Source organism: Emys orbicularis, chromosome 3 (assembly GCF_028017835.1).
Source record: "Emys orbicularis isolate rEmyOrb1 chromosome 3, rEmyOrb1.hap1, whole genome shotgun sequence".
NCBI classification, from domain to species: domain Eukaryota; kingdom Metazoa; phylum Chordata; order Testudines; family Emydidae; genus Emys; species Emys orbicularis.
In genome coordinates, this window is record NC_088685.1 from 102,891,482 (window position 1) to 102,904,126 (window position 12,645).

Sequence of the window (12,645 nt, forward strand, 5' to 3'; positions counted from 1 at the left end):
GTATGTGTTGCTGTTTATGCTGTCCTTAATCACTGCCTTAGGGAAAAGCTTTTTGAAGATTGTGAGAGCTGTGTCATAGATGCACCAGGCCAGTGGCACCATGACTGTGTGACTTGGACTTCAATGGATATAAACTGCAAGCTCCAAGGCCTGTGTGCCGAGCTGTGTTTAGAAAGCTTATTAAACACTGTTATTGCCATAGGTTATGCTATGCAATGTCTGTGCCTATCCCAAGAACATTTAGCACAAGGGATGTCCTTGATAAATGCTGTGCAATTCAGTGGAGACCCTGACCGTGTTTTAAAGAAAATGACCAAACCGGAAGATGCCTGCTTACAGCGTTATATTGACCATCTGGTCCGCACAAAAAGTTACAGAACCCTGCTTAACAAAAAGACTATTTGTAAGAAATCTAAAAGGATTAAGTGAGAGAATGGTGAGGGGACAAACAAGCGATATAAAACTTGGTAGCTGTAAATAATTAAAAAAAAATCTATTGAAAAGGGCTTTGTGACTATCTGTGTTTCTGCTAGAAGGTCTCTGTGGCCCTTAAGTGAGCTAAAAGTTTTAATGGAGCAGCTTGGTTTGTTTTCAAGGAGCTGTAGGTCTTTTAAATAAAAAAAAAATAGTTTGTGAGAACCTAGCTCTTGTGTCTTTGTGTAAAAGAGATCCATTTACAGCAAAAAGCTGAAATGTATGTTGTAGAATCTTCCGAGGGAATCCTAAAAATGTGCATTTCATCACCAGGCCAAGGTAAAAACCATTTTCAACTATAGTTGTGCTTAATACTGTTAAATTTAAAAAAAAAAAAAAAAACTTCAGGTATTACACAGGTTGCATAGGGATTTGGGGGTAATACTAACTAACTTTTTTGCTTCTTCTTTAACCAGAGTGTTACCAGATTTGACCGTTATTTGGGGTATGCTCATTTATTAGGGTTACTCTTCGTGGGGGGGGGGGGGGTGTTCTGTAATTCTATTAATGTACTACTTGTGTCACTTGTGTTTTCATATGGAGCTCTACTCCTCCCTTCTGCAAGTCCCCTAACAATGGGGCTATCCTGCAGGACCTAGGTTCCCCAGGGCTGGGTTTCTCCAGCCCCAGAATCAGATGGCTTTTAAAGGCATGTGGGTTTATTGAAAAGTATTTTGTTGCAAACTGTGGGTTTTAAACTGCTGGGGTTTTATGGCTGCAAACTGATGGTATGGTGTGTTTCAAACTAATAGGGGTTTCTGTGCAAAATGTGTTTTTAAAAGTTGGTTTTTAAAAGCAGTTTGGTTTTTATTCTGCAAAAAAAAAAAAGATGTTTTTTTAAAAAAATGGGGTGGTTTGTCTTCTTAACAGAGTTGGCTTTAATGTTTAAATTGTTAGTGATTCAGGGGCCTAAGTTAGAGATAAGGGTGGGGTTTTTAAAAGTATCTGGTTGCAAACTGTTGGTTGGGTGTGTTTAAAGCTGCTGTTTGTGTATGTGTGTGTGTGAGAGAGAGATAGGCGTCTGTGCAAGACATAGATATACTTAAAAAAAAAAACCCACATGTTTTTTACCTGGGCCTGGTGGTGAAATGCAACTTAAAGTTACTGGTTCCATGCTAAATAGATCACACTGCAATAAAGATAGGTAGCATTATTTAGTAAGGACAGCATGGCCAAAGATTGACGAGCACAAGTCCATGGGGCCGGATGCGCTGCATCCGAGGGTGCTAAAGGAGTTGGCGGATGTGATTGCAGAGCCATTGGCCATCATCTTTGAAAACTCATGGCGATCGGGGGAGGTCCTGGATAACTGGAAAAAGGCTAGTGTAGTGCTTATCTTTAAAAAAGGGAAGGAGGAGGATCCGGGGAACTACAGGCCAGTCAGCCTCACCTCAGTCCCTGGAAAAATCATGGAGCAGGTCCTCAAGGAATCAATTATGAAACACTTAGAGGAGAGGAAAGTGATCAGGAACAGTCAGCATGGATTCACCAAGGGGAAGTCGTGCCTGACTAACCTAATTGCCTTCTATGATGAGATAACTGGCTCTGTGGATGAGGGGAAAGCAGTGGATGTGTTATTCCTTGACTTTAGCAAAGCTTTTGATACGGTCTCCCACAGTATTCTTGCCGCCAAGTTAAAGAAGTATGGGCTGGATGAATGGACTGTAAGGTGGATAGAAAGCTGGCTAGATCGTCGGGCTCAACGGGTAGTGATCAATGGCTCCATGTCTAGTTGGCAGCCGGTTTCAAGCGGAGTGCCCCAAGGGTCGGTCCTGGGGCTGGTTTTGTTTAATATCTTTATTAATGATCTGGAGGATGGTGTGGACTGCACTCTCAGCAAGTTTGCAGATGACACTAAACTGGGAGGCGTGGTAGATACACTGGAGGGTAGGGATCGGATACAGAGGGACCTAGACAAATTAGAGGATTGGGTCAAAAAAAACCTGAGTCCTGCACTTAGGACGGAAGAATCCTATGCACTGCTACAGACTAGGGACCGAATGGCTAGGTAGCAGTTCTGCAGAAAAGGACCTAGGGGTCACAGTGGACGAGAAGCTGGATATGAGTCAACAGTGTGCTCTTGTTGCCAAGAAGGCTAACGGCATTTGGGGCTGTATAAGTAGGGGCATTGCCAGCAGATCGAGGAACGTGATCGTTCCCCTTTATTCGACATTGGTGAGGCCTCATCTGGAGTACTGTGTCCAGTTTTGGGCCCCACACTACAAGAAGGATGTGGAAAAATTGGAAAGAGTCCAGAGGAGGGCAACAAAAATGATTAGGGGTCTGGAGCACATGACTTATGAAGAGAGGCTGAGGGAACTGGGATTGTTTAGTCTCCAGAAGAGAAGAATGAGGGGGGATTTGATAGCTGCTTTCAACTACCTGAAGGGGGGTTCCAAAGAGGATGGAGCTCGGCTGTTCTCAGTGGTGGCAGATGACAGAACAAGGAGCAATGGTCTCAAGTTGCAGTCAGGGCGGTCTAGGTTGGATATTAGGAAACACTATTTCACTAGGAGGGTGGTGAAGCACTGGAATGCATTACCTAATGAGGTGGTGGAATCTCCTTCCTTGGAGGTTTTTAAGGCCCGGCTTGACAAAGCCCTGGCTGGGATGATTTAGTTGGGAATTGGTCTGCTTTGAGCAGGAGGTTGGACTAGATGACCTCCTGAGGTCCCTTCCAACCCTGATATTCTATGATTCTATAATATATATTTTCAGAGTTAAAAACAGGGAGCATACCTCCTCTTGCAGTCCAGCAGCAATTCAAGAGAGTTTCTGTTGAAAGAGGACAGTCTCCAAAAACTGAGGTTTTTATACCATCCTAACTCTTTGTTTCAAACAGACTTCAAAAGTCTGTAGTTAGCAGGTTGATTCGATCACCACAACTCTGAATTAATAGATACTTAAGGACTTTAGGCACCCCTCCCCTAACATTCCCTTTTGTGATCTGGGGTGGGGGAAATTAAGTTTGTTTGCACAACTGGGCTGCTTTTGGCTAAAAAATTTTTCTTTTAGTTAAAATACATTTTTCTGTAGGGCCTTCTTAGAGTATTAAATAGTAAATCACCAGTCCTTTGTTACTATACCCATTCCCAGGTGGGGCCCTTTGCAGATATCAATGAATGTCTTGGGGCTGGTTTATTTGTTTTTTAAACATGTTTCTTTCATGCTTAAAGTTTTGGGGTTGTTTTTGGAATAAAATGGGTGTATCACAACCATAGTGAGCACCCTACAAATACCCATAGCTTTTAAATGTTTGACTGTCTTTAGAGCAAATGCTTGTTCTAAAGTGTGGTGGAGGTTTGTGAACCCTTGAAACATTTGAGTTTTGGGTTAGACCCTTGTTTATTTTTTGTAAATATATTATTTTAAACTTTTAATGACTTAGAGTTGCTAGAAAAAGAGTGACCCATAGCGTTCAACCAGCTCCTGGGTTATATTTAAACTGTCCAATATTGTTCTACAAACTCCTGAGGTCATATTTAAACTGTTCAATAGTGTTCTACCAACTCCAGGGGTTATATTTAAACTGTCCAATAGCATCTGCGAATTCCTGAGGTTTTATTTCATTTCATATTAATCAGAACTCACCATCCTCACCCAACCACCTCCCTTACTGTGGGTGCACAACCATCAAATTTAATTACTGATCACTAATACATTAACCCTGATGGCAACAAGGGTTAGTAATCTCAGTCATCCAGGACCCATCTAGAGAGCCTTCTGGGGAATTTTCTAAATCAGACTCTGCATGAGAGTCACCACCACCCCGCAGGTCGGATTCCGCCTCCCCATTTTCAGACGAGCCAGTTTGAGAGCTTCCAAGAGGGGGCATCTTTTTGGTTTTTTAAGTTTACAAGACTGTTTCTTGTGTTTTATAATAATAATGTTGTCTGCTCCATAGTACGGTCAAAACATGAGAGATCCAGAGTGTTACCAGATTTGCCCGTTACTTTGGGGTATGCTCATTTATTAGGGTTACTCTTCGGGGGAGAGGGTGTTCTGTAATTCTATTAATGTACTGCTTGTGTCACTTGTATTTTCATATGGAGCTCTGCTCCTCCCTTCTGCAAGTCCCCTCCTAATGGAGCTATCCTGCAGGACCTAGGTTCCCCAGGGCTGGGTTCCTCCAGCCCCAGAATCAGATGAGCACGTGCACACAAACACACACACGCGCACACACTAACAGAGCAAGTCTGAGTGGACTGGGTCAATCAGCACTATCAAGCTGACCCCTTATATGTCCCTGGACTCAGTGGGCTGGGTCGATCAGCACTCTCAAGCTGCCACCCTTATATGCCACAGGTACTGCACCGGAATAGAGTAAGCCTGAGCAGGCTGGGTCGAACAGCACTTCCAAGCTGCCACTCCCGTATGTCACAGGTTCAGCACGTCCCTATCCCCACTTTCACGTCACAATTGTTCTGGTAGTAACCCACTAGATGGGTCGGTCCTCATCTACTCCTGATGACCCTCACGGAGGCCCCTCGGAGTCTCACTCTCCCCATATACACCGCTGCATTTTCAGGGTCACTTGGGGGTTCGTCTACGGGACCATCAGCGGCATCTTCTACATCAGATGCTATTTGAGAGTCAGACTCTGAGGGGCTTCCGTGAGAGTCATCAGGAGTCACCCTGGACCCATCTAAAGAGCCTTCTGGGGAATTTTCTAAATCAGACTCTGTGTGAGAGTCACCACCACCCCGCAGGTCGGATTCCACCTCCCCATTTTCAGATGAGTCAGTTTGAGAACCTCCAGTAGGTGGCATCTTTTTGTTTTGTTTTTTCTTCGTTACCTCTTTAGTCTTTTTAAAAAATGTTACAGCGACCCTGACCTGGAACTTTTTGGCAGCCATCTGTTTATCCCCCAAGCGCTGTCCCCCCTTTTCTTTACAGCTGAGCTGATGTGTACCCTTGAGAGTGCCCCTTTTACCCAGGCCCCTTTCCATGAATAGTCATGCCTGCTCAGAGCCCCCCTTTGGAAAAATTGAAGTATTTTTCAAAAAGTCACCCGCCAGAGCTTTGCATTTTTGATGTAGTTTCCAGCCCTCCTTTCGTTTAGGCCCCCCGAGGATACAGAGTACATCAGTTTTCTGAATGAAGCATCATACTTTTCCCAAATACTAGAATATGGGGGAGCTGTGACGAGCTTATGGTGTTGGGAGAATAGGTTGTCAGTCCTTGGTTTTTTATTCACAACCCCTAGAGCGCGTGCTCCGGGTTTGTGAATGTGGACGTTTTCGCTTACAGTTTTCTCAGGGCTTGGTGTGGTGGTGGCCGCTGAGGAACTGGAGGTGTGTTTGCGTGGTTGGTTTTTACCAGAGTCTTTTGTTTTGTTCTTGGGTTTGACGTATATGAGGATTAGACTGTCCTGATGCTTCATCTGCACTCTTGTGCTGTTTTGCGCTGGCGTTAAAGGTCTCAAAGCAGATTCCTGGTTCTTTGGCAGTTGTGGTGGAGGTGTCCCTGTAGCTCCAACTACAGCATTGTCAGGAGAGCTGCACTTGTCTGATTAGGGGGAAAAACATTTTACAAAACTTAACTTTACATCTTTCTCACCCACACCTATGTATTTACTCAAAATACACAACCTCATAAAATAACCAAATCAATAAGCAAAATATATTTAGTGGGCTTCATCCATCCATCAGCCGTTGATGCTGGTGAATTTTCCTTTTCAACTGTTTCTTTCCTTTTTCTTTTGAGCTTGTTTACCCTCTGGTCTAAGGATCTCTCATGTTTTGACTGTACGGTGGAGCAGACAACATTATTATTATAAAACACATGAAACGGTCTTGTAAACTTAAAAAATAAAATACTCATTAGGGTGTTTTTCTATTTAAAAAGTCACAGTTTTAAAACAAAATAATCCATTTCAGGCTGTACAACAAACACAGATTTTGAGTTTATTTCTACCACTTAAAAAACAACAACCCACAAACATTTTTAAAAACACTTCTCATTTTGCAGAATAAAAACCAAACTGTTTTAAAACCAACTTTTAAAAAAAACATTTTACACAGAAACCCCTGTTAGTTTGAAACATGCATACCATCAGTTTGCAGCCATAAAACCCCAGCAGTTTACAACCAACAGTTTGCAACAAAATACTTTTCAATAAACTCACATCCCTTTAAAAGCCAATTGCAGAAAGTTACCTTCTACCACAGGATAAAGGGTTGCTGGCACATGGTTGTTCTGTTCCCCCCCGCCGCCCCCATGTGTGTTTGGGCCTTTGGGTTAAAGAAGAAGCAAAACTTTTAGTTAGTATTATTCCCCATATACATCAAACCCCCATAAACAAACAAGCCATTTTAAAAACACATCACATTTTGCAGAGTAAAAAACCCTGTTAGTTTGAAACAAAACAAACCAACACTTGGCAACCATGTGGGTTTTTTAAAAAGTATATATCTATGTCTTGCACAGATGCCTCTCTCTCTCACGCACACACACACACAAACAGCAGCTTTAAACACACCCAACCAACAGTTAGTAACTTTTAAAAAACCCACCCTTATCTCTAGCTTTGGCCCTGCATCACTAACAATTTGAACATTAAAGCCAACTCTTTTAAGAAGACAAACCACCCCATCTTTTTTTGCAGAATAAAAACCAAACTGCTTTTAAAAACCAACTTTTAAAAACACATTTTGCACAGAAACCTCTATTAGTTAGAAACACACCATACCATCAGTTTGCAGCCATAAAACCCCAGCAGTTTAAAACCAACAGTTTGCAACAAAATACTTTTCAATAAACTCACATCCCTTTAAAAGCCAATTTCAGAAAGTTACCTTCTTCCACAAGATAAAGGATTGCAGGCACATGGTTGTTCTGTTTCCCCCCCCATGTGTGTTTGGGCCTTTGGGTTAAAGAAGAAGCAAAAATGTTAATTAGTATTACCCCCAAATCCCTATGCAACCTGTGTAATACCTGAAGTTTTGGTTTTTTTAATTTAACAGTATTAAGCACAACTATAGTTAAAAATGGTTTTTACCTGGGCCTGGTGGTGAAATGCAGCTTAAAGTTACTGGTTCCATGCTAAACAGATCACACTGCAATAAAGATAGGTACCATTATTAAGTAAGGACAGCATGGCCAAAGATTGACATTATATAGTATATATTTTCAGAGTTAAAAACAGGGAGCATACCTCCTCTTGCAGTCCAACAGCAATTCAAGAGAGTTTCTGTTGAAAGAGGACAGTCTCCAAAAACTGAGGTTTTTATACCATCCTAACTCTTTGTTTCAAACAGACTTCAAAAGTCTGTAGTTAGCAGGTTGATTCGATCACCACAACTCTGAATTAATAGATACTTAAGGACTTTAGGCACCCCTCCCCTAACATTCCCTTTTGTGATCTGGGGTGGGGGAAATTAAGTTTGTTTGCACAACTGGGCTGCTTTTGGCTAAAAATTTTTCTTTTAGTTAAAATACATTTTTCTGTAGGGCCTTCTTAGAGTATTAAATAGTAAATCACCAGTCCTTTGTTACTATACCCATTCCCAAGTGGGGGCCCTTTGCAGATATCAATGAATGTCTTGGGGCTGGTTTATTTGTTTTTTAAACATGTTTCTTTCATGCTTAAAGTTTTGGGGTTGTTTTTGAAATAAAATGGGTGTATCACAACCATAGTGAGCACCCTACAAATACCCATAGCTTTTAAATGTTTGATTGTCTTTAGAGCAAATGCTTGTTCTAAAGTGTGGTGGAGGTTTGTGAACCCTTGAAACATTTGAGTTTTGGGTTAGACCCTTGTTTATTTTTTGTAAATATATTATTTTAAACTTTTAATGACTTAGAGTTGCTAGAAAAAGAGTGACCCATAGCGTTCAACCAGCTCCTGGGTTATATTTAAACTGTCCAATAGCATCTGTGAATTCCTGAGGTTTTATTTCATTTCATATTAATCAGAACTCACTATTCTCACCCACCTCCCTTACTGTGGGTGCACACCCATCAAATTTAATTACTGACCTCTAGTACATTAACCCTGATGGTAACAAGGGTGAATAATCTCAGTCACCCTAGCTGTTCAGTGGGGGTGTGGTTTACCTGAGCGACGTCTTTTCCCTTCACCTTGTCCGCCAGTGACTCCCCGAGCCATGATCGCCTTCCACCTCCAGGGGGGTGGACGACGAGAGGCCACCACGCTCATCGCGGTGTCTCAGAGTAGTTGGGTTTCACGTTTGGGTTCCAGCGTATCCATCAATGGCTGGGCCAAAGGGCTCCCTCCTCCTCCTTGGAACTGTCGTTGATATAGCACTTTCTATGTCGATGACCGAAGACCCTGAGGGCTAAAACAAAGTCCGAAGTTCTCACGGGGGTGGTGAAGGAGTTTCCTCTCAGCCTTTCCACAATTTCTAAAACATGCGTGCTTGGTAAGAGATGGCCTCTTCTGCCCGGCGCTGGGACTTATGGGGTGATAGTGCTGCACTCTGATGGCAGAGGTCAGTGGGAGAAGTTGTTAGAGGGGCCACACGACCCTCTTCTGGGCAGTTCATCCTGCCCCAAAACTCCCCCTGATTGGTCAAATCTCCTCTCGGGGGTGGGTACCCAGTGGCTGAAACCACTGCTGATTGGTAGAGAGTGGTGGGAGGACTTGTTAGAGGGGTCACATGACCCACTTCCGGATGGGTCACCCCGCTCCGGAGCTCCACCCGATTGGTCAAATCTCCTCTCAGCGCGGTCCTACGGGGGCGAAACACCTCCTGATTTGTAGAGGGCAGTGGGAGGAGTTCTTAGAGGGGTCAAATGACACAGCTTGCTTCCGGTCATGTGTCTGGCTTGACCCTGGAAGTAATACCCCCAGTGGCGGGACTTCCGGTGACAGGTGGGTGGGTCTTAAGGGTCAAGGGGCGGGGTTAACATTTGATTGATGGTGGGGCCCTTATACTACGCTGTCCAGGGCATCTGGGTCTTCTAGAAAGGCATCATTGAGCTGTTGAGAGATTTTCAGAAAAGAAACAAGTGTAAGTTCCCACTGCTTGTTTTTAGATTTACACAACCCCGGTTCCTAACCCCATTACACACACACGAATCCTCTAACGTTACTTCTAAATTGTTAATTTACCTGAGCAACGTCTTTTCCGTTCACCTTGTCCGCTGGTGACTCCCCTGAGCTGCAAGATATTCTCAAATCTATGAATATGCACCACAGGCACTTGCAAGCCCAAGCCCATTTGTCTGTATATCCTTCAGACATGCACAAGCTGATAAAAATCCATGCAAATACAGTAATGATCCGATTTTGAAAAAAGCTCAACACCCAGCAGTAGTTATTGAAGTATTACTCTAAAAATACTATCAGCGCTGTCGTGGAAAAAATCACCCACGCATTGATTTTAGTTCACAGACTCAAGCCTGAGGCCAGTTTATTGCAAAACATACCAACGCGTTGGGGTAGCAGTCCGAAAACTACCACACCTAGCACAGCACGCAGGCTGCCTTTATTCCGTCAAACCGCAAGCATAGTACAAATAATACGTCATTTATGCGAAAATAAGAGTAGGGGTCTGTCCCTTTTCCCCGGCAGCTCTGTCATTATTTACGAGAATTGGGTGCCTATTGGGTGGGGGGGTTTCTTGGTGGTTTCTGACATGGGTGGTACTTGGCACCAGTTGGAGTGTTGTTCTCGTCAGGGTACATACTGTTTTTTCCGGGATTCTATGGTTAAGGGCATGGGGGTTTGTTACAGGATGCCCAAAGATGATATATGATTAGCTGGTTGGCAGATAGCTGGAACTATAGGGGAAGTTGACCTTTACTAGAAGCAATTTCTTCATATAGGCGGTGTGACAGACCCAGACCAGTGGGGTACAGGAGTCTGGTAGAGGGCAAATACACTGGTCACTGGATGAGTAGTTTTCTGTTCCCTGAGTGACCAGAGAAGGGGCTGCACTAGAGTAATCAGGAACCTGCTAGAACCAGTTAAGGCAGGCAGGCTAATTAGGACACCTGGAGCCAATTAAGAAGAAGCTGCTAGAATCAATTAAGGCAGGCTAATCAGGGCACCTGGGTTTTAAAAGGAGCTCACTTCAGTTTGTGGTGTGAGTGTGAGGAGCTGGGAGCAAGAGGTGCAAGGAGCTGAGAGTGAGAGGGTGTGCTGCTGGAGGACTGAGGAGCACAAGCGTTATCAGACACCAGGAGGAAGGTCCTGTGGTGAGAATAAGGAAGGTGTTTGGAGGAGGCCATGGGGAAGTAACCCAGGAGTTGTAGCTGTCATGCAGCTGTTACAGGAGGCACTATAGACAGCTGCAGTCCACAGGGCCCTGGGCTGGAACCCGGAGTAGAGGGCGGGCCCGGGTTCCCCCCAAACCTCCCAATTGACCTGGACTGTGGGTTCTTCCAGAGGGGAAGGTCTCTGGGCTGTTCCCCAACCCACAAGGTGAACCTCTGAGGCAAGAAAATCCGCCAATAAGCGCAGGACCCACCAAGATAGAGGAGGAACTTTGTCACACTGGTGTCAAGAGTGGGATCTTGGGGTGCACAGCATGGCGGAAGAAGGAGGGTGATTTAAAAAAAAAAAAAAAAAAGGGAGAGGGTTTATTTTTTTTCACTACAATGGATGACGTAGCGCGGGCACTGATACAAGCTACGGCGGCCCAGCAGGAGGCTACCCGTGTCCAGGCAGCCGCCCAACAGAAGGCAGTGCGGCTGCAGCAAGAGACTAATTGCCTGCTGATGGACCAGGCTGCTCAAGACCGAGCTATGTTGCAGGAACTGGTAAACCAGGTAAAGTCCCTTACAGAGCTGAATCGCGGCCATGATGGGACGCGGCTCATACGGGCCAGCCATTGGCTGCAGAAAATGACACGGGAGGATGATGTAGAGGCATACCTTCTGGCTTTTGAGAGGACAGCCCTACGGGAGGCCTGGCCTCGAGATCAGTGGTCTGGCATCCTTGCCCCATTCCTGTGTGGGGAGGCCCAGAAGGCCTACCATGATCTGCCTGAAGAGGCTGCGGCAGACTACCCCCAGCTGAAAGCGGAGATCCTGGCCAGATCTGGGGTAACGACAGCAGTGCGGGCCCAGCAGTATCACGGTTGGAGGTACCAGGAAGACAAAACCCCGCGGTCCCAATTGTATGACCTCATCCATCTCGCACGAAAGTGGTTGCAAACAGAGTCTGGAAGAGATACTAGCGGTTCTGGTCATCGACCGATACATGAGGGGACTACCACCAGACCTTCGTGCCTGGGTAAGCCAGAACGAATCCTCCACCTATGACGAGGTTGTCGCCCTGGTAGAGAGGCGAAGGACAGCGAGGGAGCTCATAGACTCATAGACTTTAAGGTCAGAAGGGACCAATATGGTCATCTAGTCTGACCTCCCGCATGATGCAGGCCACAAAAGCTGACCCACCCACTTTCCCTTAACTCAGCTGTTGAAGTCTCCAGATCGTGATTTAAAGACTTCAAGTCGCAGAGAATCCTCCAGCTTGCGACCCCTGCCCTATGCTGCGGAGGAAGGCGAAAAACCTCCAGGGCCTCTGCCAATCTACCCTGGAGGAAAATTCCTTCCCGACCCCAAATATGGCGATCAGTAGAACCCCGAGCATACTGGCAAGATTCTCCAGCCGGACCCCCATTTTACCAGCGATGGCACGTTATTGCCTAATTGACTAAAATCACGTTATCCCATCAAACCATTCTCTCCATAAACTTATCTAGCCTAATCTTGAAGCCAGAGAGGTCTTTCGCCCCCACCGTTTCCCTCGGAAGGCTGTTCCAAAATTTCACCCCTCTGACGGTTAGAAACCTTCGTCTAATTTCAAGCCTAAACTTCCCCACGGCCAGTTTATATCCATTTGTTCTCGTGTCCACATTAGTACTGAGCTGAAATAGTTCCTCTCCCTCCCTGGTATTTATCCCTTTGATATATTTAAAGAGAGCAATCATATCCCCCCTCAGCCTTCTTTTGGTTAGGCTAAACAAACCGAGCTCCTCGAGTCTCCTTTCATAGGAAAGGTTTTCCATTCCTCGGATCATCCTAGTGGCCCTTCTCTGTACCCGTTCCAGTTTGAGTTCATCCTTTTTAAACATCGGAGACCAGAACTTCACACAGTACTCCAAATGAGGTCTCACCAGCGCCTTGTATAACAGAAGCAGCACCTCCTTGTCCCTACTAGAAATACCTCGCCTAATGCACCCCAAGAGCTGACCCGAC